This window comes from Rhinolophus ferrumequinum, chromosome X (assembly GCF_004115265.2).
Source record: "Rhinolophus ferrumequinum isolate MPI-CBG mRhiFer1 chromosome X, mRhiFer1_v1.p, whole genome shotgun sequence".
Taxonomy (NCBI): domain Eukaryota; kingdom Metazoa; phylum Chordata; class Mammalia; order Chiroptera; family Rhinolophidae; genus Rhinolophus; species Rhinolophus ferrumequinum.
This window is the reverse complement of record NC_046284.1, coordinates 13,177,081-13,204,467: the sequence shown is the minus strand read 5'-3', so window position 1 is coordinate 13,204,467 and position 27,387 is coordinate 13,177,081.

Sequence of the window (27,387 nt, the reverse complement as noted above, 5' to 3'; positions counted from 1 at the left end):
TGTGTGTGTGAGAGAGAGAGAGAGAGAGAGAGAGAGAGAGAGAGAGAGAGAGAGAGAGAGAGAGAGGAAGGAAGGAAGGAAGGAAGAAAGAAAGAAAAGGAACAGACACAGACAGACAGAATTCTCAGCAAACACACATGGATGATTAGGGATACCCCAGAACTCATGCCTCAACCCATGAATCAACGTGACTCTTAAACTTGAGTTTAAGAGTCAATGACCAATGACTGACTCAATCACTGTATCTCAATTACAGCCTCTAATAAGGAGAACTTGAGTGGTCTGATAAGAATCTGATGATCAGATGTCCAGCCCTATTCCATTAACGAGTGGCCCACGGTTGATATCATTATATAGTACAATATAAACCTGCCCTTCTAGCCTGTGGACTGGGAATATTTCCTAAGCTTGTGGTATGAGTTGGATGGTCACATGGTCATCTATGAGACGAACAGTGCCATGATTGTCTTTTGAAGAGTTCACCCATTTCTACCACCCTGTAATCCAATTGCGGGCCGCCAAAACTCTGGACTCTGTATCTATCAACTTAGTGTGTATATATTACACATATATGAGAGATCATACAGTATTTGTGTTTCTCTGACTTATTTCACTTAGCATAATACCCTCTAGGTCCATCCATGTTGTCCATGTTGTAGCAAATGGCAAATTTTCATTCTTTTTTATGGTAATATTCCATAGCATATATATCACTATTTCTCCTTTCATCCATCAATGGACACATAGGATGTTTCCATATCTGCGCCGTTGTAAATAAAGCTGCAACAAGAATGGGGATGGACGTATCTTTTGGAATTCGTGTTTCTCTTTTCTTTGAATAAATACCCAGAGGTAGAATTGCTGGATCATATGGTAGTTCTGTTTTGAATTTTTTGAGGAACTTCCATACTGTTTTCCACAGTGGTTGCACCAGTTTACATTCCCACCCATACTGCACAAGGGTTCCTTTATTCCACATCCTCACCAACACGTATCTTGCTCTGATTTTTTTGATAATAGCCATCCTAATAGGTGTGGAGTGATATCTCCTTGTGGATTTGATCTGAATTTTCCTGAAGATTAGTGATGTTGAGTATTTTTTCATGTAACTGTTGGCCATGTGAACGGCCAACATATAAAAAATGGGAAAATGTCTATTCAGAATTTCTGCCCTTTTCTTTCAATTGATGCTGGGTTTTTTATTTCCTTTTTTGCTATTAAGTTATATGAGCGCTTAATATATTTTTGATATTAGCCCCTTATACATATAGTTTGAAAATATTTTCTCCAATTCATTAGGTTTCCTTTTTATTTTGTTGATGGTTTCCTTTGCTATGCAGACACTTTTTAGTTTGATGTACTCCCACATGTTTAGTTTTGCTTTTGTTTCTTTGGCTTTTTGTGTAAGAATAAAAAAATCATCACAAAGACCAATGTCAAAGAGCTTTATTGTTTCAGGTCTTACCAGTATGTTCAAGATTTTAATCCATTTTGAGTTCATTTTTGTGTATAGTGTAAAATAGTGGCTCAGTTTCATTCTTTTGTATGTGTCAGTCCAATTTTCCCAAAAATCATTTACTGAAGAGACTGTCCTTTCCCCACTATATATTCTTGGCTCCTCTGCTGTAAATTAACGATCTATGTGTGGGTTTATGTCTGGGCTCTCTATTCTGTTCCATTGATCTATATGTCTGTTTGTGCCAAAGCCATATTGTTTTAATTACTATAGCTTTTTAATATAGTTTGAAAATCGGGAAAGTGATGCCTCTATAATTTAGTTCTTCTTTTTCAACATTGCTTGGGCTATTTGAGCCAAAGCAATGGTTCCATACAAATTATAGGAATGATTTGACACTATTTCTGTGAAAAAGGCCATTGGAATTTTGATCGGGATAATGCATTGCTTTGAATAGTACGGACAATTTAACAATATTAATTCATCTAATCCATGAGCACAGAATATCTTTCCATTTATACACGTCCCTCATTTCTTTGATATACTTTCTTCACTTCTTACCCATATTAATTTGCTTATGAATTATAATAACCTTTTGCACATAGCCTCAACACTTGTCACCGATTACTTTGTCATAGAGTCCTGACAAAATTAAAACTTGTATTAAATCCAACTCTCCCTATTCAACATATAAACCAGTAACCCTTAACACTTCCTCCCTCCTCCATTCATAAAATCTTTCTCAAAGTCAAGTCAATTTTACCTCTTAAAAGCTTACTTTTTATTTTCCTACTAATACTAGCTACTTCAGTCTACCATCAATTCTTGCCAGTATTACTTCAAGAGCCTCCTGACTCTACTTTCTTGTTTATGCGTGTCTTCCATTAATCTGGTCTCCACAAAAATGCCAGTTACCTGCAATTCAAATCGACCCACATCACGGCATTACTTAAGATTATTTAGTATTATATTTCTCAATTTCCTACTGCAAAACTCCAAATTCTTCAAAATACATTACCGCTTTTCCAATTTTCATTTCTTAAAAATTTTTGACTCACACTTTATATTACTGCAGCACAGCACTGAAATGGTAGGAGCCATAACACATACTTGTGTGCAACCATACTTGTCGGCCCCAAAACGTATTGAGATACCTACACACTCTACTATTTCATAATTTTGCTCATGTTTTCTCTCTCTCTCTCTCTCTCTCTCTCTCTCTCTCTCTCTCTCTCTCTCTCTCTCTCTCTCTCTCTCTCAATTCCCTCTTTATCTCTATTTACCTAGAGGATACCAAGAAGATAGAGGCAGATAGTGTTTAGGGATATCTAGGTCCTACTCTGATTTCTTCAAGTCCTCTAACACCATTCTCACCACCACCTGAGTGAATATGTGGCTCTTTTGGTACAAATTTCAGTTTAAATCAGTGTACACATGCCCTGAAATGATGTATGGTAGATTGTTTTTGTCAGTTCCTCTGTAATGGAATTACAAGCTCTGGGCATAAACAGGCAGTGGAAAAGGAAATCTAGATCTTTATGAATCAGGCAAGATGCAAATATGCCCAGAAAGTATCATTGTCAACTATATGGAGCCATGAGAAACTACATCGAAATATGCTACATCTGTTCTTGTTTTGTGTGGCCATTTCACTTCAAATATAAACTTGTATTTTTAGCAAATTAAATTGAGAACTTTATCTAATCTTATACTTGGGATGTGTGTGCTAACTTCTCTGGCATTTAAATACATTTTTAATGAAATACAGTGGTACCTCGTTTTTCTAACATAATCCGTTCCGGAAAACCGTTCGAGTTCTGAAACATTCGAAAACCGAGGCAAGGTTTCCCCATAGAAAGTAACGCAAAATGGATTAATCCGTTCCAGACCTTTAAAATCAACCCCTAAAACTGCAAATTTAGCATGAATTTTACTATCTAATGATATCATAGATCCATAAAATTTATGGCTTCGTAAACCGAAATGTTTGTCAGCAGAGACATTCAAAAACTGAGGTACCACTATATAAGCTCCTAAGTATTAGGTTTGTAATAATTAAGCAGATGCTAGAAGTACAAATTGCTCAATATTTATAGTAATTCTTTTAGAAATGTATATCAAGATTTTAATTTGCAATAATCGGTGGTTCAACAATTCCAAGTCTAGAAAGGTAACATAACAAACTAACATGACAATTTGGTAAGGGTATATACACACATACTCACACAAATAATTTAGTTGAACAATTGTTTAAATAATGAGAGACTGGAAAGAGATGGTTAATAAACTCATAGTAAGTCCACTAAATGTTGCACTGTGAAGTCACTGATGATAATAAGGGATATTTATATTAATTGACACAAAAAAGGCACCACTACATACTGTTATTGTGGAATGAGAAAGGCAGAGTGCATAGAGTATACAGAGAAACACACATGTACACACATACTCAGACAGTATACGTATAACTAATGATACATCTAAAAATACATTTTTCATGACAATGTAAGTTTTTGACTATTATTTTGGGTCTTTTTACATTCTTCATTATACTTTTCTGTATTGTTTGAATTTTTCAAAATGATGATATATTTTCATAATCTAATGAAAAGCTATTAAATTTTCATTTAGTGTTAAAGCACCAGAGCATAAGAACATATTAATGAATGATTTTACAATATTTGGGTGAATGTAGAAGGCCTTTTGAAGCCTAAGACCTATTGCATTTAACTACAGAGTAAGTAAGAATATCATCAAGGAAAATCCAAAAACAAATGAACCTAGGTGTCCATTGCTAGATGAATAGATAATATATGGGGGTGTGCGCGCGCGCACACACACACACACACACACACACACAAACCAATGGAATATTAGCCATAAAAAAGAATGAAATCTTGGCATTTGTGACAACATGGATGGGCCAGGAGAGTATTGTGCAAAGTGAAATAAGTCAGAAGAGAAAGACAAATACTGCATTTTTTCACTTATATATGGACTCTAAAAAACAAAACAAACGAACAAATGAAACCAGAAATAAACACACAGATACAGAGAACACACTTATGGTTGCCAGAGGGGAAGGGGGTGTGGGATGGGCAGAAAAGGGGAAGGGAATTAAGAAGTACATAATTTCAGTTATAAAATATGTCACAGGAATGTAATGTACAGCATAGGGAATATAGTCAGTAACATTATACTAACTATGTATGATGACAGATGGCGACTAGACTTGTAATAATCACTTCATATGGTATATAAATGTTAAATTACTATGTTGTATACCTGAAACTAATATAATATGGTATGTGAACTACAATTAAAAACAACAAAACAATGAACAAACACTAACAACCGTAAGCAAAAATTACATCTACATGGGAATTATTATAATATAATATATATATATATATATAATTATAATAACATGTTTAAAAGACAGTGGGTGGATATTCCTGAAATACAAGGAGCACTTACAAGTAAGTATACATTTGACCTTAAACAACAAGTTTAAACTGCATTGATCCACTGACATGTGGATTTTTTTCCAATAAATACCTGCACTGTTTTCTAACCACAGATGTGTGGGGGCCAACGGTATGCATTGAACAATGCCATTTTATATAAGAACTTGAGCATCCTCAGATTTTGATATCCACGAGGGGTACTGAAACCAGCCCACCACGGATACAAGGGACAGCTCAAGTATTGGGGGATTCAAATATTATACACAGATTTTCAACTGCACAGGTGAGGGGGTTCATTGCCCCTAATCCCTGCGTTGTTCAAGGATCAACTGTATTATGATTCGAGTAGTTCACATTAAACGGCATGACTCACTTATTAAAATGTTAATATAATGTGAATTTAATAAACATTTGTCTAGAGCTAACAGAAAATATCAGAATATTACTGTTCCTTATGCCATCCATTACGATAGACAACTGTTTCCTGAAAAGTCACATGCAAAATCAGTGAAAATATTTGGGGCGTGGCTACATGCCCTTTGGAAACAACAGACAATTCTGCATTTTCTTCTCAGAGACAGAATTGTTTTTCCTTTTAAAAATGTCATGAGACTTTAAACTACAATTCCTGACACCCCAAGGAGTGCAAAACAAGCAAAGAATATCTGCATCTGTTTACCAATTAACACTGATGGGATTGAATATAAAAATGTAAGCACACTTCTAAACTTTCCTTTAACCTAAGACGATGGGCATAGCAGGTACATCTGCTAGCTTTTCTCTCCTTACTTCAATGCAGCAGCTACAACCTTGGTGAAATCATATGGACTTTAGAGTCAGGAGAATGTATTCTGAATATCATTTCTGCCATTTACTTATTGGTCGATTCTTTCTGAGTGACAAATGCTAGAAGCTTCAGTATTTAGAATTACTGAATTAAGAAAAATGAGGTTAATAATATCTCCTCACAAGGCCACTTGAAGAATGTAAATAAAATATCTAGTCTAATGCCTGGCACACAGCAAGGGTTCAATAAAAATAACCTCAATAATAGTGGGAGAGTGTGGATGCAAGTTATACTTTCCTTCCCCGAGGAAGAATTATAAATGCCTTATCATTTTGTGTCTTTTAGTGGGATTCAGTTTAAAGATGATCACAGAGGAGTTTCTTTCTCAATACAAGCAGTATAAGTAAAGATATTTGAACCTTGAAATCTTGCCCTTCTGGGATAGTCACTGGCATATTTCTCTGTGAACAGGTCATTCAGCTCACGCATGAAGGGCTAATTTGGTGGAATTCTGCTTGAGCTAATTATATTTTTTAATTGACCTCATTTTAAATCATGGATGTCAATAAAAATTATTTAAACACAATGGAAAACAAAATGAAACACCAAAGTTATCAGCCTTCTATTTGTTAGACTACTGGACTGGGAATTGCTAACCACCGTTTTAATTACAGTTCTCACTATGGAGACATGGGTAAGATTTCTGGGGTTTCTTTTTTTTTTTTAAGAATTCAGTCTGTGCATTGGGAAATTTGAACTGTCTCATTTTTCAAAAGGATATCAGGAACGTGAATTTCTCTGTGCCTGACATTAACTCGAAAAAAATAAAAGTGGATAAACTAAGCAAAAAAAACTGTATTTTCACTTTGAACGTAATGATCAAAATGGAAGAGCAGGAAAGAGAGGGCACCAGGAGAGGTCACTGAGGAGCTGAGTGTCACGGCCAATGTTGGGCAGAGGAGTCTGACCTGAATATGAATGAATCCTTACTCTACAGTCTGGCACAGGTTACTAAAACTCGCTTCTTCCTCTGCCTCGGTTGATGTTTACATTTTTAAGACTATTTTAAGGATTAAATACATATAATAATTAAGACAGCTCCTGATCTATACAAGGTGCTACCAAAAAGTATTACTCCTTTAGTACCTTACCTGTTTATGATAGCCATTTTGATGAAACGTATAAGGTATTAGACCAAATTGATCTATTTAAATCTAGATATATAATCAGGTGGCTATTCGAAAGTAGGTACATTAATGGAAGGTGACTGAGCGACTTACAGTAGACACTGTATTTAGGTGCAAGACTGGGCTTCTTAGCTACCAAGATATTTATTACTGGCATTCAATAGCTTTTTGTGAGAGATATGTTCTTGAAAAAAACACAGCTAATTTCAAATGAATGTCCAAAGCAATTTTCTCATAAGAAAGAAATGATAAAGGATGCAAAAAAAATCATTTCTGGGGAGCCATCTGCAGCAGCCAGCTCTCCAGGGCTGACGACAAAAAGAAAACCTGCTGTTCCCCAATGACTCTACCGCATATTGTAACTCAGGCAAGAGGGACCAGCCCGTGAGATGAGGAAAAGACCAAAAGTTGCAACTGACAACACCTGTCCAAAGGAAAGGGTCGCAAATCCATGTGACTCCACTTCTAAATGTCCAGTTTAAGGAACTGCCTGAAAGCGGCTTCAAAAAAGAACTTTGACTTTTTCCACATCAGTGTTTGCCTTATGAATTTGTTTGAACTCAATTATATTTTCTTGACATGATGCAAGGCTAAATCACAAGCATTGAACAGAAATGAAAAAAAAAAAAAAAAGGAAACTTGAGAGCGCACATAAATAGAAACTACATCACAAGATCCAGGCCTGAATTCTTAGAAACTGCGTGCTGAGGTTGGGCCAGATGCTGTCATTCACTAACGAGCTCGCTATTTGTATTGCCTGTAAATGTCCTGATTGTTCATTGAGGACAAAGTTATTCTGAACAGCAACTCAGGTATAACAATAAAAGTCTAAATAGAGAGTCTTCTCTCTTCTATTCCAAACACCTACAGTTAAACTTTTGCAAGGCAAGAAGTGTCTAGAACAATACAATGTCTCAAGTAACAAATCTGTGCCATAGTCTGCAAGGTGGATGCTTCGAGAGAATCGTCTATCTCGGTCATAATCACAACAACCTTCTTCTAAAGAGAATAGCAATTGTCACATTAGAGACACTATCCCGTGAAGACCGGTTGAGGAACGGACTGGCTCCTCGATGAGCTGACTGGCTAATAACACCGTCCCTCTACCTTGAAAGCCGTAATCTTCAGAAAGTGCTTTCACATACATTTCACTCTACCTTCAACAAGAAACAAGTAAGGATGAGGGTAAAAAGATCAAATATATGGCGATGGAAAGAGAACTGACTCTGGGTGGTGAACACACAGTGTGATATATAGATGATGTATTATAGAATTGTACACCTGAAATCTATGTAACTTTGCTAACCATTGTCACCCCAATAAACTTTAATTAAAAAAAAACACACACACAAAAACGCACGAACAAACAAACAAAGAAACAAGTAAGGAAACTAGGGGTTTACTAAATTCCCCAAATTGGCATATTACGAAGTGGCAGAGCAATTCTAACCCAAGATGTTCTGATTCCAAAATCTCTTGTCTTTACCAATGTACCATCTAGTGAACATTTGTTCTCTGAACAATGGCTTGAGAATACTGCATTAAAAACACTGTGTTTCAAGATATATAACTATTATAGCATAAAATATGATAGGAGGTTTTTCACAAGCCTTTCCTTTAGATTTTCGTCCTTTGGCTTTCAATGAAGGGTTCAAAATTACACATGCATTCAATCATGCTTGAAATGCTGCTGTGACTGAGTCTCGCAATGCCTTTCACGAAAGAGAAAACATGGCTCTAGAAGGATTACCAGGGTTATTTCTTTTCTGTCTCCCTATGAATGCTCTCATATTTTCATAGAAATTTGAACTTTAAGAAAACACAATGTTGCTCATGCCTCTCGCCCGCCACCCCCACCCCCAGCTACCCATGAATAACATTCGAAAGCTTTTGGACAAAAGAATTAACGGGAAGACTGTGAACAGGAAGGCTGTAACTAAATTTTATGAGAAGGAAACAAAATAGCTTGTCAGTTTTAACTGCAATTACACATCATTTCAGTTGAGTGCCACTTGGGGATTTTTTTCATTGTTTTAAAGGGTTTCCTTTTCTACCAATAGGAAGCAGAGGATTTGCACTCGTCTGTTGTCAAAATTTATTTTCAGCCTCAACAATGTTCTACATCTTTGGTTTAAAATCAATAAACTCTACAGAAATCGTGTAATTCACGGGACAAAGCTTGAATTAAGAGACGTTAACATTCAAAGGGCAGGAGTAGAGAGGAAAAGATATTTGTGGGTCGAGGGAGGAAAAGAGAAAGCGAAGCATAGGTGTACATTATCTGTGTTTTCCATTCCTTATTCCCAAAGATGCACTAGGATCAGCCCTGATTCCACACTATCCCTCACACATGCACCTGCTATTTTATTCTCATTTCAGCCTGCACATTTTGAACTCACTGACTCCTAAGAGTCCCAGGGCCCTGTGAAATCATCTCTTACTAGGACCAGTCGGGAGAAAACAAACTTTTGCAAGGTCGCAGAGTTGGTTCACGGCCAAGTCAGGATTACAATCCAAGTCCTGCAATTCCCAGGCCCTAAACTTTCAAACATTTCAAAATTAATAAAATAGTAGAATCGGCTGTAGATGAGGGCTTTGTTAAAGTTATAAACAAGTAGCAACTACCACAGAAGGATTATAATCAGAACTAAAAATGGAAAACAATTTCTCCATGCATGAAAGTGTTACCTGCAAGTGCAGGTCTAAAGTTTTTCTCAAATGATGAACTTGAATATCATCCTATTAAACACTGTATCTTAATTTTGGTATTACACTCATCAGGTAGACATATTTAGTCATAAGAGCATCTCTCTTTGAATGAACTTCATAATATCTTGGTACCTACACATATGAGGTCGGACAATTAAGTTCGCGAACTCATCCTAGAAAAAGTGCTACATACCTCATTCCTGAATATCATTACGGTCACCTTCGAAGTACTCCCCTTGGGAAGCTATGCACTGATGCCAGCACCTAGTCCACCCTTCAAAGCAATTTTGGAACTCTTTTTCAGGAATGGCCATCAGAGCTGTCGTCATATTACCCTTGATGTCCTCAATGTCATCCAAATGTCTTCCTTTCCATATTTCCTTTATCTTTGGGTCATTGGGGGCCAGAGCAGGTGAGTAGGAAGGGTGTTCCAATATAGTTATTTGTTTACTGGCTAAAAACTCCCTCACAGACAGTGCTGTGTGAGCTGGTGCATTGTCGTGATGAAAGAGCCATGAATTGTTGGTGAAAAGTTCAGGTCGTCTCACTTTTTCACGCAGCCTTTTCAGCACTTCCACATAGTAAACTTGGTGAACTGTTTGTCCAGTTGGTACAAATTCATAATGAACAATCCCTCTGTTATCAGAAAAGGTTAGCAACAGCGTTGCAACAATTTGACCTCATATGAACCTACTATTTCCTTGGTCGCAAAGGACCTGGGACAGCAAGCTGATCCTACATCACCTTGACCATCAAGCGGTTCCTGTCTCATTTTGCTATGCCTAGAAACATGGGATCACAATAAAACTACTAAGGGAATATCCAAAAATGCTTCCAGACCTTCCCTTCTTGTCTCTTGCACTGACTTCCCAGCAGTTCCTGATTCTCTTCACTTTAATTTACATCTGGATTCTCCTTGTCATTTTTGCTCCATTTTGATATGGCACCATAGCTCAGGAGAGTTTACAGTATTGACACCCTGGCACTGTGACACTGTAGAACGCTGCCTCTGCTAAATGGCTGACATCATGTGCATGAGAACATAAACCTGACTTCAGTACAGATGGCCAGGCCACCACCCGCAATGGCCCTGGCTGGCAGAAAGTACCAGCAGTTCTAATACCTTCGTTTGCCATATGGTATTCTAGAAGGAGCAAAAGATTAAGTATCAAAAGAACATTGTTCAATTTCCTGCTTTGTGACCTCAGTCTTCCTCTGTCCACTACATGTTCCTCTGCTTTAAAATGAGGGATTTACCTGTGACATTAATATTCCAGGGATATTTTGAAACATACAGACTCCTAGCAGCCATACTTCACCTATTAAATAATACTATCCAGGTTCTGGGCTCAGAAAGCTGTAATGTTTAAGGCTACCCTAGGGGTTTGAACAATGATTCAGTGTAGCACTTCACTGTGTTATTTAAGCGTCCTCTGTGATCCTTTCCAGATTTATAATTTTCTCACATATTTCAAGTGAATTAACAGACATTTATAAATAGCAATAGTCTAATCAAGCTTTGTTATACTGATCACTTCAAAATCAGCTGACACCTTCTAAATGGTTTGAGAGTCCACATTTTAAGATTCCATGTATAAATGAGATCTTGCAGCCGTTTACTTCCTGTATCTGGCTTATTTCACTTAGTATAATGTCCTCCAGGTTCATCCATATTGTGGCAAATGGCAGACTCTCGTTTTTTTTTTTAAAGCCAACTAATATTCCACTACGTATGTGAATATATCACATTTTTTTACCCCATCATCTGTGGACCCTAAGGATGTTTTCATATCTTGGCTATTGTGCACAAAGCTGCAATGAAAATGGGAGTGCAGATATCTCTTTTTTTGTTTGTTTGTTTTGTTTTTGTTTGTTTTTAAAGATTTTTATTAAAATATAGCTAACATACAATATTAGTTACAGGTGTACACTATAGTTATTCAACATTTATATACTTAAAGAAGTGATCACCATGATAAGTCCAGCAACCATCTGATACCATACCACGTGGTCACAATATTAGTGACTATATTCCCCATGCTGTACAATATCTCCATGACTTATTTGTTTTATACTTGGAAATTTGAACGACATTCTCGTTCATCTTCCCCGCACCTCCATTTTTAAATTGTACAATTTCAGTTGACATTCAATATTATTTTATATTAATTTTAGGTGTACCACATAGTAGTTAGACATTTGTATAAATTAAGACGTGATCCCCCCGACTAGTCTAGTTTCCACCTGGCACTATGCATAGCTATTATCATATTATTGTCTTTATTCCCTGTGCTTTATTTTATATCCCTATGACTATTTTCTAACTACCAATTTGTACTTCTTTTTCTTTTTAATTAAATTTATTGGGGTGACAATTCCCAGTAAAATTACATAGATTTCAGATGTGCAACTCTGTATCACATCATCCACAAATTACATTATGTGTTCACCATCCAGAGTCAGTTCTCCTTCCGTCACCACATATTTCAGGTATCTCTTTAAAGTACTGATTTTATTTTCTTTGGATACTCAGAAGTGAAATTGCTGGATCATAGGATATCTACATTTTTGGTTATTTTGAAGAATTCCATACTATTTTCCAGAGTGGCAGCACCAATTTACATTCCCACCAAGAACGTACAAGCGTTCCTTTTCTGCAAATACTTGTTTTTAACTATCTTTTTTTAATAATAGCCATAATTAAATGTCTAACAGGTGTGAAATGACATCCCATCATGGCTTTGAGTTGTACTTTCTTGATGATTAGTCATATTGAGCATCTTTTCATGTACCTCTTGGCTATTTCTATGTCTTTCTTGAAAGAAATAATTGTATGAGTTCCTTATGTATTTTGGATATCATTCCCTTTTCAGGTATATGGTTTACAAATATTTTCTCCCATTCTATAGATTTCTTTTCGCTTTGTTGACTGTTTCCTTTTCTGTACAGAAGTTTCTTGGTTTGATGTAGTCCTATTAATTTATGCTTTTATTGCCTGTTTTTCTGGTGTCACATCCAAAAAATCATTGCCAAGCCCATTGTCAAGAAGATTTTCTGTATGTTTTCTTCTAGAGCTTTACAGTTTCAGGTCATACATGTAAGTTTTTAATCCATTTTATTTTTTGTGACCGGTGTAAGATATAGGGGTCAAATTTTATTCTCTACATGTAAATATCCAGTTTTTCCAACATCACTTATTTGAAGATACTATCAATCCCTTGTTGTGTATCCTTGGTACGCTTTTTTGAGTATTAGTTAACTGTATATGTGTGGGATTATTTCTGGGCTCTTTATTGTGTTCCATTGATCTATGTGTCTTTTTTTATGCCAGTACCATACTGTTTTAATTACTATAGCTTTGTAATATAGTTTGAAATCAGGAAGTGTGATATCTCCAAATCTGTTCTTCTTTCTGAAGATTTCTTTGTCTATTTGGGGGTATCTTGTGGTTCCATAGGAATTTTAGGACTTTTTTTCCTACATCTTTGAAAAACGCCATTGGTATATTGATAGTGATTACACTGAACAATAGATCACTTTGGGTAGTATGAACATTTTAACAATATTAAGTCTTCCAGTCCATGAACATGAGATATCTCTCCATTTATTTGAGTCTTCTTCACTTTTTTTTCATCAATGTTTTGTAGTTTTCAATGTACAGATCTTTTACCTCCTTGGTTAAATTTATTCCTACGTATTTTATTCTTATTGATGCCACTGTAAATGGGTTTCCTTGATTTCCTTTTTAGATAGATTGCTGCTGGTGTAAATAAATGTAACGGACTTTTTTATGCTGATTTTATATCCTGCAACTTTAAGGAATTCATTAATTAGTTCTCAAAGATCATATATATATATATATATATATATATATATATATAGAGAGAGAGAGAGAGAGAGAGAGAGAGAGAGAGAGAGAGAGTTGTTTGGGTTTTCTACGTATAGGACCATGTAATTTGCAAACAGATTTTTTTTTTCATATAATCTCCAAATAAGATTCCTTTCAGATTTGGAAGCCTTTATTTATTTTTCTTGTCTGACTCCTCTCGGTAGTAATTCCAGTACTATGTTAAACAGAAGTGATAAGCATGAGCATCCTGTTGTTGTAGCAGATCTTAGAGAAAAAGTTTTCAGATTTCCTACCACTGATTATGATATTAGCTGTGAGCTTTTCATAAACGGTCTTTATTGTATTGAAGACGTTTCCTTCTATACCTAATTGGATGAGTTCTTATGAAAAATGGATGTTGAATTTTGTCAAATGCATTTTCTGTATCTACTAATTGGTTGAGTTCTTATGAAAAATGGATGTTGAATTTTGTCAAATGCATTTTCTGTATCTACTCAGGTGATCATGTGGTTTTTATCTTTCATTATGTTAATGTGCTTTATTACATTGATCGGCATATGCTAAACCAACCTGTATCCCAGGGATAAATCTCCCTTGATCATTGTATATAATCCTTTTGATGTGTTATTGAATTTAGTTTATTAGTATTTTATTGAAGATTTTGGCACATGTATTCATCAGGGATATTGGTCTGTAGTTTTTTCTTGTGGTATCTTTGTCTGGTTTTGGTATCAGGCTGATGCTGGCTCATAAAAAGAGTTTGGAAGTGTCCCCTATACTTCTGGAGTTTGAAGAGGATTTATGATAATTCTTCAACTGTTATGTATAATTCAGCTATGACTATACCGTCCTGTGCTTTTCTTTGTTGGGAGGTTTTGGATTACTTCTTCAGATCTTTATTTATTACTGGCCTGCTTAGGCATTCTATTTCTTGATTCAATCTTGGTAAATTGTGTGTTTCTAGGAATTTATCCATTTCTTCTAGGTTATACAATTTGTTCCCATATAATTGTTCATAATAGTTCCTTAGGATCCTTTTTATTTCTCAGTCATTCGTTGATATATGTCCTCTTTTTTTTCTGATTTTATTTACTTCAGTCTTCTTTTTTCATAATCTAGCTAACGATGTGTTGATATTGTTTTCCTTTTTTTGTAAGAAAACTCTTAGTTTTCTTTTTTTTATCTATTTGATTAATTTCTACTCTAATCTTTATTATTTCCTTCCTTCTTCTAACTTTTGTTTATTTGTGCTTTTATTATTTCCCTGTGGTATAAAGTTAGGTTATTTATTTGAGTTGTTTCTTCTTTCTTAATGTACGTATTTTAGGTCATAAACTTTGCTCTTAGTATTGCTTTTGCTCCATCCCATAAGTTTTGGTAAGTTGTGTTCTTGTTTGTTATTTAAGCAAAGAACAGAACATTAGTTATCAGGGGCAAGGAGGTGGGGGAAATGGAGCGCTATGGGTCAAAGTGTACAAAAGTTGCAGTTATGTTCGATGAATAAGTCTAGTGATCTAATGAATAACATGGTGACTATAGTTAATAATACTGTATTGAATAGTGGAAATTTGCTAAGATAACAGATTTTGAGTGCTCTCACCATATGCAAAAATGGTAACTATGTAGTAAGGACATGATATGTTAATGAGTTTGACTGTAGTAATCATTTTACCATGTACATGCATACCGAATCATTATGTTGTACATCTTAAATATATGACTTTTACGAAAAATATAAACATCATGTCTTTGAATGGGGCACACTCAGCGTTCCTAACATGATAGCCTCTGTCGATTTTTTTTTTAAACAAAGCTATTCATAAGATTGTTGGATGATCATTGGTAGTTGTCTGGTTTGTGAATGTTGTTAGTATTTTCAGTTAAACAATTGAAATTATTGGTTCAAAAGTATATATTTTTAAATCATCTGACAGCTATTAGCACCTACATCTCACTTCTAAACTCCTTTGTCCAGGCACACTGCCCCATTAGGGAGGGCTTCACTAACAAGTTTTCACAATGCCCTGGGTTTGCAATCCTCGCATTAGCCCATGACTCTAATAAGAATATAGCGATACACAGGCCTTTTTCACACTTGCTTAATCTTTAACATAACCCCACAATAAAAGAATCATGCCTTTGTTATACCAATGGGAAGATTTTAGGTTTAGAGAGGTTAAGTGACTCAGCTGAATGTCACTCAGGAAATGGAGAAACAGGATTTCAATTCAAGTCTTCTAGATTCCATGTGACTTCACTGTTAACATTCCGTGTTTCCCCGAAAATAACACCTAGCCGGACAATCAGCTCTAATGCGTCTTTTGGAGCAAAAAGTAATATAAGACCTGGTCTTATTTTGCTATAATATAAGATCGGGTATTATATAATATAATAATATAATATAATGTAATGTAATATAATATAATACTGGGTCTTATATTAATTTTTGCTCCAAAAGACGCATTAGAGCTGATTGTCCAGCTAGGTCTTATTTTCAGGGAACCAGGGTATTACATTATATGCCTGGAACCACCACTGTTATCACTAAAGCAAAGGATACAACCTGTGACAGATTCCTTTTGTGACTTGGAGCTGGGGCAAGAGCAGACCAATAGTCCAGGGTCAACAGAACTGTATTCAGAAAACTTCTGCTCTCCAACAACTTAGAACAGAATCCAAAGATTGGGTACCCTATATAAGATTCTAGAAAGCTACAGCCCTGCAGGGCCTTTGAAATTCACCTAGTCTAGTATATTCACAGAGACAGACAAACTGAGGCATAGGGAAGAGCATTATTGCTTGGGTCATATAAGAAGTGTTATAAAAAAATACGGTGAATGTTTAAATAAAAAAATGTATTGCATAAAATACACATTGCCACTAATCCCCCTCGCTTCAAACACACGTATCCCATCATTCTTGCCACTTTCTGAAGCAGTTCTGGAAGTCCTCTTTTGAGAGTGTCTTTAGTTGCGCTGTCGTGGCTGCCTTGATGTCTTGAATCGATTCAAAACGTTAACCTTTCATGGTCATTTTGACTTTGGGGAAGAGCCAGACGTCACACAGTGCCATATCTGGTGAATAAGGTGGATGAGGACACACCGTAATGGTTTTATTTGACAGAAACTGCGGTACCAGAAGCAATGTGTGACACAGATTGTTGTCATGATAGAGGATGAAGTAAAGACACTCATGGAAGAGGTCTTCCAGAACTGCTTCAGAAAGTGGCAAGAAGGATGGGATAAGTGTGTTCGAAGTTTGGGGGAGTATTTTGAAGGGGATTAATGGCAATGGGTTTTTTACTGTAATACATTTTTTTATTTAAACATTCATTGCATCTTCTGATCACACCTCAAAGGTAACTGCTAATAGATGAGGCCAGAATGTAGGTTTTCAGAATCACTTAAAAGTTCTTTCTTTCTTTGTGTCCCTCAATACTAGATGTGGGAATGGCATTTTTTTTTTTTTTAGAGTGTAAAGTAAGAGAAAATTTATTTAGCAGAGAGTAAATAGGAAAACAAAGGCCACTCCACAGACAGAGAGGTGGTTTCCAATCGCTAGTGGAAGAGAGACCCCCTCCATGCCCCAGGCTAGGGTTTCTGTATGTTTTCTGCTTCCATGGAAAATTCATTGTTTTGGAGGGGAGGGAGGAATAGCAATTTTTAAAAAGAATAGTCAATGGAATAATTCCAGTGACTCTGCAGACAAAAGAGACATTTATCAAGAGAGACAGGGGGCTTTAGAGTAGTTCTTTCCCTCAAGAGAATTCCTTTAAGAGAAAAACCCATCTGAAATGCTCTCCAAAAACCTTTCTACGTTCCAAAAAGAGAGGCTACATTGTTGCTCATCACATATATAATTAATATCTCTTTGACTTAGCACAGTTTACAGTCCTGGCACCTTTGCTCTTATGAGGTGCTGTGTATCATATATAGAATGTACTCAATGTCAACTTATTGGTTAAGAGTACAACCTCCAATAATAGCACAGTTCCTTCGGGAAAATATAATTCACTTTACAATGATTTCCTTTGCCTTGCAGTTTGTGGGAATGCATTGTGGTAAAAGGTAGAGATTATATGTTTGTTCAGTAAGTGGGTGATTTAACATGACATTATAGATATTAGGCAGCCATTTAAAATTGTGTATTTGGGGGCAACGTACTTACATTGTTTGATCTTCAATGTCACACTTTTCAAACATTGTAGTGTGGATTACATGAAATTATATATGCAGTATTCCTAGAGTAGGTCCTGGAATGTAATAGATGTTTGGTAATTACAAGACATAATTATGATTCCAATGCTTATATTATGTCAATATGTGGCCATTCCGACATTGCTTCACTATGATACACAATATAAATACAATATAGATACAATATAAAGTGTATCTTTTCATTTTTCCATTAGAAAATTATTTTTCCTTGTCTTTGTTTTATGTTTCACAGGCGTAACCTCTTTTGGTGCTGAAGGAATCTTGAGTCATGTATACTACAGAGGCGATTACCAGCTCTATTTTGAGACTTTGCCACATTATTACTGATTTGGCTACTGATTCTGTTGTGTTTCCAATTTATCAGTGAGAGCAGCCAACTATGTTCCTCCTCCGACCCAGTCACATAATCACATCTATCCATACAGACATCGAACTCAGAAATATGTAAAAGGAGGCACATACGTTACCTCATATGATCCCAACAACAGTCCTATAAACTAGGTATACTATTGATACCATTTTATAGATGAAGAAACTGAGAGTCAGAGAGATTGGGTAATTTATCCAAGGTCACAGAAAAACTAAGTGATGAGTATTGGATTTCAGAGGTAGAAATATCAGCCATTCCACTACTTAATCATTCTGGGATCTCTGTTTAGCAACCGAATATGTATGTGTTACTCATGCTTGTGCACAGTGGGTGTAGTTGCCACCAGCTATGCCAGCAAGGATTCTTGTGTGTGCTTGGACAGACCAACCAATGTTTACTGCTATCACCCTTTCCCTTTTCTTTACTATTAGGTTGGTGTAAAAGTAATTGTGGTCTTTGCAATTATTTTTAACCTTTCAAACCGTAATTACTTTTGCACCAACCTAATATTTCAAAAAAGGCCAATGGTTCGTGGCAACCTTCTCAATTTAGTTCATTGAGATAGACTGTGCTAGAATTACAGGAAGGATGAAAATCACCTGGAGATCAGAGAGCTGTAGTGCAAACATAAGTGATGAGTACTTGGGTCTACTTCTTGGAGAAATAATGAATCATATATTGCTTTTCCACTTGTTTGCCAGTTTTATTATATTATTATGTTACTTCTATCACTTGTGTTGTTACTATTTTGGGATTGAAATATGTGAAAAATGAATACGCTGGTATTGGACCACCTAAGAGGTGGACTGGTCTCGAAGACTATTTGTTGTTTTGGTTGCCCAGAACTTTTGATATACTTCCTGGATTTGAGGAAAATTCCACATCAGTGGGTCTCTTTGGAAAGCAGATCCAAACATTTCAGAGGTGACATCATCCAGTGCCCAGTGTTAAGAGAACTGGTGCAGCAACGTGCATTGCCCGTGATTACAAGGGGCAATGGGGATGTTTCCACTGGACGAAATATGTGCTGTAATGTTAGGAGCTGTGCTGTCTGTACAGCACCACAGCTTGCTTCTCTAACATTTTCGGGGAACCTTAAAGCTAATACACTTTAATAAATTTGGCTTTTTTGAATGTTTGAACTAGCTAGTTTGTTTTTCTCAAGGAAGAACCCTGACTGATACAGGGTCACGATGTGGCTTAAATGAACCAATCCATATAAAGCATTTAGTACAGTTCCTGGTATATGATAACTGTACCATGAGTGTGTGAGTTGTGAATGAGTGATCGAGTGACCAGAAAAAATATGAAAGGAAACAACAGTTATCACGGTATAGGGCGGTTACTTGAGATTGTTATTTTTCTTTATACATTTATATAAAAATTCCTGAGATAGTTGATGAAATTGAAATTGAAAAGGTAAATATAGTAACAAAAAAGAATATCACAGACATTAATGAGGTTTGAATGTTTTATACCATTTCAAAACTAAGAGTTCCTATTATTACTGCCAAGGTTAAAGGCAGTATGTTTTGGAAGTTCCATGGGAAAAGCAGAAAACAAAACAAAACAAAAAACAATAAGACACTTAGTCCAAAAACATTTCAGAGAAAATATTTAACATTATTATAAAGGATGACTGATTTGAGGCTTCTTAAGGTTAATAGAAACTTAATGTACACTACCACGGGACTTGTATTAAGGTTAATAGAGACTAACTTATAAAATTTTAGACATTTGAACCTTAACAAGAGTGCTGCCAATTTCTAAGTTGCATCCTGCCCGTCCCCCCAACATGCCAGAAAATTGCTCCTCCTGAAATATGATGTATCTTGGTAAATGACAACTACATTTTCCACTTCTTTATGGCAAAAACCACTGAGGAATATTTGATAGTTTTTTTTTAATTTATTGGGGTGACAATTGTTAGTAAAATTACATAGATTTCAGGTGTGCAATTCTGTATCACATCACCTATAAATTACACTGTGTGTTCACCACCCAGAGTCAGTTCTCCTTCCATCACCATATATTTGATCCCCCTTACCCTCATCTCCCACCCCCCAACCCCCTTACCCTCTGGTAACCACTAAATTACGTTCCCCAGATTAATTTTCAAAACCCCGTGGCCATCTTGTGGTTCTGATTGTTTTCTAATCCCCTCACCTTCCCCCTTACCCCCACCCCCCCGCCCGTCTAGCAACCCTCAGTTTTTCCTCTTTGTCTCCAAAACTGTTTCTGATTAGTTCATTCACTTATTCTTTTCTTTAGATTCCGCATATAAGTGAGATCATATGGTACTTATCTTTCTCTGTCTGACTTATTTCACTTAACATAATGTTCTCTAGGTCCATCCATGATCCTTTTTTTATTACCTCTGCAGGCATCATACTAGTCCAAGACCTCACCATCTCTTGCTAGGGCTTCTAGTATCCCTACTTCAATACGGGCCTCCCTTTAGTCTTTCCTGAATGCAGCACCTACAATCATTGCCTCAAACAGTAAGATCCTGTCATAGCCTCCTTTGACCCCAAACCTTCTGATGGCGGCCCATTTCATTCAGCAAAAGACAAAGTCCTTACAATGACCTGTATTATTGGTTCCCCGCTACCTCCCCGACTTTACTTGCTATCTTCCCACACACACACACTCATTGAGCTCCAGCCAGATTGGCCTCCTTTCTTACCTTCAATGCGCCAAGCACACTCTCATCCTGGGAACTTCATTGCTGCTGTTCCCTCCACCTGCAACATTCTTACCTCGCCTATGCCTATGGGTCAATCCCTCACTTCCCTCAAGTATCTACTCAGATATCACATCAAAGAAGCCTTCTCTGGCCACCCTACTTGAAATAGGATCACCTCCACGTCACAGACTCCATATCCGCTTTACTTGGTTTTATTGCTGTCCATAGAATTTCTCTTCACATGACATTTCAAATATTTTAATTCTTTATCTGTTTGGTGTGCCTCTCCTTACTAGTAAATAACCACCATGACAAAAGGGACTCTTTTTTTTTCTATTTCGTTCCTCTCCCGTATGCTTGGCAACCAGAAGTACAGATGATCAAAAATCTCCTCCTTCAACGCAAACTAAAGATAGCAAATGATTAAGTGTCAACTAGCTGAGTAAGTTTTAAGTAGAACTATATAAGAATTGAGTCAATAAACAGGCAAACAGATAGCTTTAAATAATTTATCAACAGAAAAGGCTTGTTCTGATTATGGATTATGAATTATTAACCCAGTCTCTTCTTGGCAGGATTTAGCAATACACAGACATGATTTTTTAGATATGAAGTTCTCTGAATGCACACTAATATCACTTTGGGATAGCATAAAAGATTGAAACAGGGAGCGCAGCTTAAATTTCTATCATTTCATGAACCTCTATGCACTCCTCTGTATTTTTCTCCTCCTTCCTTCCTCCTTCCACCTCTCTCTCTCTCTCTCCCTTCCTTCCTCCCACATTCTCCATGTTATTTATTATTCAGATATTCAGGCATTATGATTAGTGTTAAATAAACCCTAAGACAGCTTCTTTCTCTGCTTTTACTAAATAGAAGCAACATGGATTTCTGTGCCCTATATTCACTTCCCTAATAAACTAGATACACACATCCCCAGAAACCAGGAAACAGTGGCAGTCTTTAGAGAACAAATGAAGCTACTTAGACATACTGTTTGGAGATGGTTGGATACGGTTAAAATAGGAGTTCTGTAAAGGACATTAGAAAAGCACCTTTGGGTAAAATATAAAAGTGCCTAAGCCTACTAATGGCAAAAGTAACAGGTGTAAGTACCACGTTACACGAACAAGTTTCCTTTTCAAAAAAACAAAAACTGAACATTTACTGAAGTTCTATTATTACTAGGACTTCTCTGAGTATTTGGTGCTTATACAAACATACACACACTCACACACACACACACACACACGAGGTTGAACAGTTAAGTTCGCGAACTTTCCACTCTGCACTTACACTTAATTGTCCAACCTCGTGTGTGTGTGTGTGTGTGTGTGTGTGTGTGTGTGTGTGTCTGTGTGTACTGGGGGTGACAAAAAAAATGTACACAAGTGGACACTTTGGTCAACGTTGCCCAAGCAGTAGTTCGCTGTAATGAGAAGTGTCTGAACACTGATGGTAACAACTTTGAGCACCTCTTGTAATTGCAAAAGTCAAACGTGACTTGTATTCATCCTTTGCTTTTGGTACATACCGAGTATTATAATTTTAATAGTTTCTTTTCTTCCTTAAAATGTGTATACATTTTGGGGGGCACCTTCTGCATGTATGGTCTTTGCTACCAAGGAGCTCACAATCCAGTTTCAATCAAAGAATTTTAATAAAATTATTTATTTTCTTCCAATTAATGTATTCTATTCGGTGGTTATAAATCTTCCTTGAACCATGGCCCATGGCCCACTTAGGTGGGACCAAAGGCCTGTATACAAAATGGGGAATTATAAAGAAATTAGTGGATAATGATTTTCAGTTAGAGGGCATTGCTATGAAATATAAAAGGATGGGCATATGCTCAGTCTTCTCTCACAAAATAAATTATATGCAATTTACACATGGTCTCCCCTAGTTACCTTTCAACTAAAAGATGATACTGATTGATATCGGTGGGTCATGGAATCTCTAATGCTTTGCGCAGTGACTGAGACACAGCAAGTGCTAAATAAATGTTGGCTGAATAAATGGGCATGTGATTAATCTTTGAACTATAACACATGCATATCTTATAATTTAAGTATTAGAACACAATTACGTATAATGTCCAAATTTGCATCATTACACAGTGTTAAAAACGTTCTTGAATCATCTTCAGCCACACAATTATTAATTCACATTTGCATGTTTCGTTCATTTCCATTATTCATTTGATATTAACAAAACTTTGAAGATAAGCAGGTTACGAGTAATGGATACTTATATTTATAAAGAAATGAAAAGTTAGAAAAACATGACTTATCCAAGGAGATTGAGGGTTCCAATTTCGACCTTGACTGCAGGCCTTCTGTCTCCTTGTATAAAGCATAGTTAGCTACACCCACTACCAGCTTAGAAGTTTTATGACAATAAACCACCTATGTTTTATTTTTTCATTACTCAAATAACTACCTTTCTTCTTGAAGCAACAGTATGGCAGAAAATAGGAAAGAAGTATTTTTCTGTGAAATCTAATAGCATGTTAACAGTCATAGAGCACAATGAATTACTGTATTCCATAGAGTGGCATCTAATAATTATTAACGCCAAAGTCTCATCTTTGTAAAGTTTCAACCATACATCTATCCTCCAGTTTGTCTTATACTATAGAGATGGTGAATTTCAATTTGGTTAAAAAAAAAAAATACTTTCTGAATTGTCTTCAAAAGTCTAAGCTAGAAAATCAAAAGTGGAATCAAAACTATCTACAGAAAATCAACTCATCAAAATTCGAAGAAGGATATTTTCGGTACAGTGGTTTGCTTAAGTTGAAACTAACCTTCTTTTCTTTAAAAAATATTCATACATTTGTAAATATAATAAGCAAATTCCCAAAGCACCCAGGAAAATTTCGTGTCTGCATTTCCTACATATAGGGAAAAAATGAAGACATTTCCTAAAAGGCTATAGAAGGACATCTTAATATTTTTCTAATTCTTTTGTACATACCAAATTTATTTAAATAATTTTTACTGCTAAGCAACCTATTAATGTTTCAAAACATATTTTACATATAAACACATTACATTGTCCCAAAGGCAAACAGCTGGAACATGACATGCTTTCAGATTAAATTTGACTCTGAGCCAAATAATTTGATAATAGATTTTCTCTCCTAGAAATGAAGAAGACTCAGATCAGTGGCGGATTTTATTCCCCCATTTTTTTCTGACTATATTACTCTGGAATTCTGGATATGTTAGAACCGTTTAGTCTTTCTCATCTGTAAAATTGGGCTACTCACTAGGAGTGGATTCAAGTTTTGTGGGATCCAAAAGTTATACATTCGGAAAGGCCGTCTTTCAGAAAAATAATAAAAAAACATGTACTGTGTAGGGCTTTGGCGGTGACCTGTGAGACGGCATGGCTCTTCATTAGCCTCACAGCTCATCACTTTTGCTAATACTGGTACCAGGTGATACCGTGTTTTCCCGAAAATAAGGCCTAGCTGGACCATCAGCTCTAATGCGTCTTTTGGAGCAAAATTTAATATAAGAGCCAGTCTTATATTATAGTAAACTAAGACTGGGTCTTGTATTAAGTTTTGCTCCAAAAGACGCATTAGAGCTGATGGTCCATCTAGGCCTTATTTTCGGAGTAACACAGTAAGGAGGTAAGGTACCATCTATATAGAAAGTGCATTTCCAAGCAACGTATCTACTCTTTTACCCTTGCCGTATGTCTGGGAGAGGTGACACTAATAGCACATTCCCTGTACCACAGTCCTATGTTTCTATACATCCTACAACGTAGCAGGCTATTAAAAAAAGGTTGGTCTCGGGCCGGCCTGGTGGCTCAGGCGGTTAGAGCTCCATGCTCCTGACTACGAAGGCTGACGGTTTGATGGCTCAGTTGGTTGCAGTGTATCCTCTCAACCACAAGGTTGCCGGTTCAACTCCCGCAAGGGATGGTGGGCTGCGCCCCCTGCAAGTAGCAACGGCAACTGGACCTGGAGCTGAGCTGTGCCCTCCACAACTAAGACTGAAAGGACAACAACTTGAAGCTGAACGGCACCCTCCACAACTAAGATTGAAAGGACAACACCTTGACTTGGAAAAAAGTCCTGGAAGTACACACTGTTCCCCCAATAAAGTCCTGTTCCATTTCCCCAATAAAACTTTAAAAAAAAAAAAAAAAAAGGTTGGTCTCCTGCTATGAGTGAAAGGGAGAAAAAAATACCTCCCCATTCCACCAATTTGCATCATTCACTTCAGAAAGGAGACAAACACAATACTGATTATAATAGATGCCGCATGTAATTAGCCTGGGAATTCCATTCAAAGCCATACTGAGAGTTGAAACACACGCCAGGACACCTACTACCTAAGTGAATAAGATACCTAAGGAAAGGTTGCTCATACAGAGGGTGATGTCGATACTGGAGACTTGTATCTACAAGTTGGAAAGTAGTACATTCTATAATAAATGGGAAAACTACAACCCGAGAATTCTTAGAAAGTATGCCAGTGGAAACAATTCAGAGCTGTAACTGAAATAAAAAGCAACCCAGTATTTTCAAGATGGGAGGTATGGGGAACTTATTTCAGACATATGGACGAGGAAAATGGGGATCATCAAATCAAGAGCTGACCTGAGAAGCAAGTACGTTGGCCTGTATGAGGCAGATTTGTGTGTCTTTACAAACCTGGCTTAACTGCATCATGCTCTGGCATATGAGTTTTTAATCCCCAAGGGGCACTGACGAAGTTGCAACACATCTTTAACCTGAAGATATTTTCAATTCATAAACTCAAAATGGACAGAGGCCAACTAGAATATATTCAGATTCATAATTTTTTTATTAACAGCAAATATTAAAACATTGAAATAAAGCATTTAACATAAATTCACACAGCTTTGGCAGTTCAACACACTAATTCCACTTGCAGATGTCAAGCACCCTTGTTAGAGCTAAGAATAAAGAGGGTTCTTCAAAATGATTCATTAGGTTACTTCCTAATCTATGGTAAAACCCTGACAAAATTGTATTGACTCCAAAAGTTTAATAACTTATAACAATTTAATGGTTTACAAAGAAATTGTGTGTTCAGTCTTGATTTAATTTATTTGGGGTTATAACACTTTCTTACTAATAATAAGAAATATTAAGTGTTAATAAAAAAATGAAACTGATCCATCCATTTTTGACAGCAGGAAGTAAATATTCCCCCCAGTTTCAGTGAAACCGCTACTGAATAAATTCCCTCTATTACTTTGATTTCTGCCAATGGATTTGAATTGAGAACACTCTAATTTTGGTAGAACTCGTCACTAGTTGAAAGCAAGAATCACTGTATTACATGGAGTGGCATCTAATGATTATTAACTCCAAAGTCTCTTCTTTCTGATAAGAAAGAAAACAATGGAATACTATTCTGCCATAAGATGAAATAGTGCCATTTGCGACAACATGGACAGATCTTGAGATTATTATGCTAAGCGAAATAAGTCAGACAGAAAAAGTCAAGAACCATATGATTTCACTGATGTGTGGTATATAAAACTGAAAACAACAAAAGAACAAGGCAAACAAAGGAGAAACAAAAACTCATAGACACAGACAATAGTTTAGTGGCTACCAGAGGGTAAGGGGGGACCGGGGGGTGGGAGATGAGGATAAAGGGGATCAAATATATGGTGATGGAAGGAGAACTGACTCTGGGTGGTGAACACACAATGGGATTTATAGATGATGTAATACAGAATTGTACACCTGAAATCTATGTAATTTTACTAACAATTGTCACCCCAATAAACTTTAATTGAAAGAAAGAAAAGAAAGAAAACAAATACACCTTTGACTTCAGTTTATCTACGAGTCAGACTCCTCAGTTTCGAGATGGATCATGGGACTCTCCCTTTAAGCACTGCCCCTCACAGTGGTATTCCAAAATTTTCAGTATGGGGAATACCCAAGGCTCAAAACCTGATTGTAAGTCAGGTGGGATAATTTGGAGACCGCTCCTGAGGTGCTGTTGATTGTTTCTGCTTAGTTTGTATATGTGTTGGAGAGTGGGAAACACAGCCTTCCCACGTCACCCCGTGGCACTGCCACTCTCTCAGCTTTCCGCAGGAAGTCCCCTCTTGAACTGTCTTCTCGGCTGCCAAAAGCTGGGTAGAAAATGGTCATGACTGAGAAGGCTGTCCGTGACTGTTACCCATCATTTCTCTCCCATGTCCATGACACGTGTGGGCTTCATCCGCAGAGCGTCCTGCGATGTATTGGGGCTACTCTTCCATCTTTCATACACTGTTCAACGTCGTATCAAGTACAACTTTTAATTTCTTCAGAAATACTGCTGAAAACATCATCCACTTTGTTTTCCAGCTGCTGTTATATAATAATAATTACCTAACACGTGACAGGTATTCTAAAAGGACTTTCCTAAGACAATGTTTTCATCCTCACAACAACACTGGGACACGTCTTTGCTTATCCTCATTCTACAGATGACGAAACTGAGGTTTAGAGAGGTTAACATAGATACATCACAGAAATGAGTCAAGGTGTCAAGGACAACACTAGGTGCTCATCAAACCCTCCTATATTTCCTTCTTAGAGGCTAAATACATTTCCCAGCCTCTCCTGCAGTCAGATGAGACCATGTGACAGAGCTCTGGCTAGTAA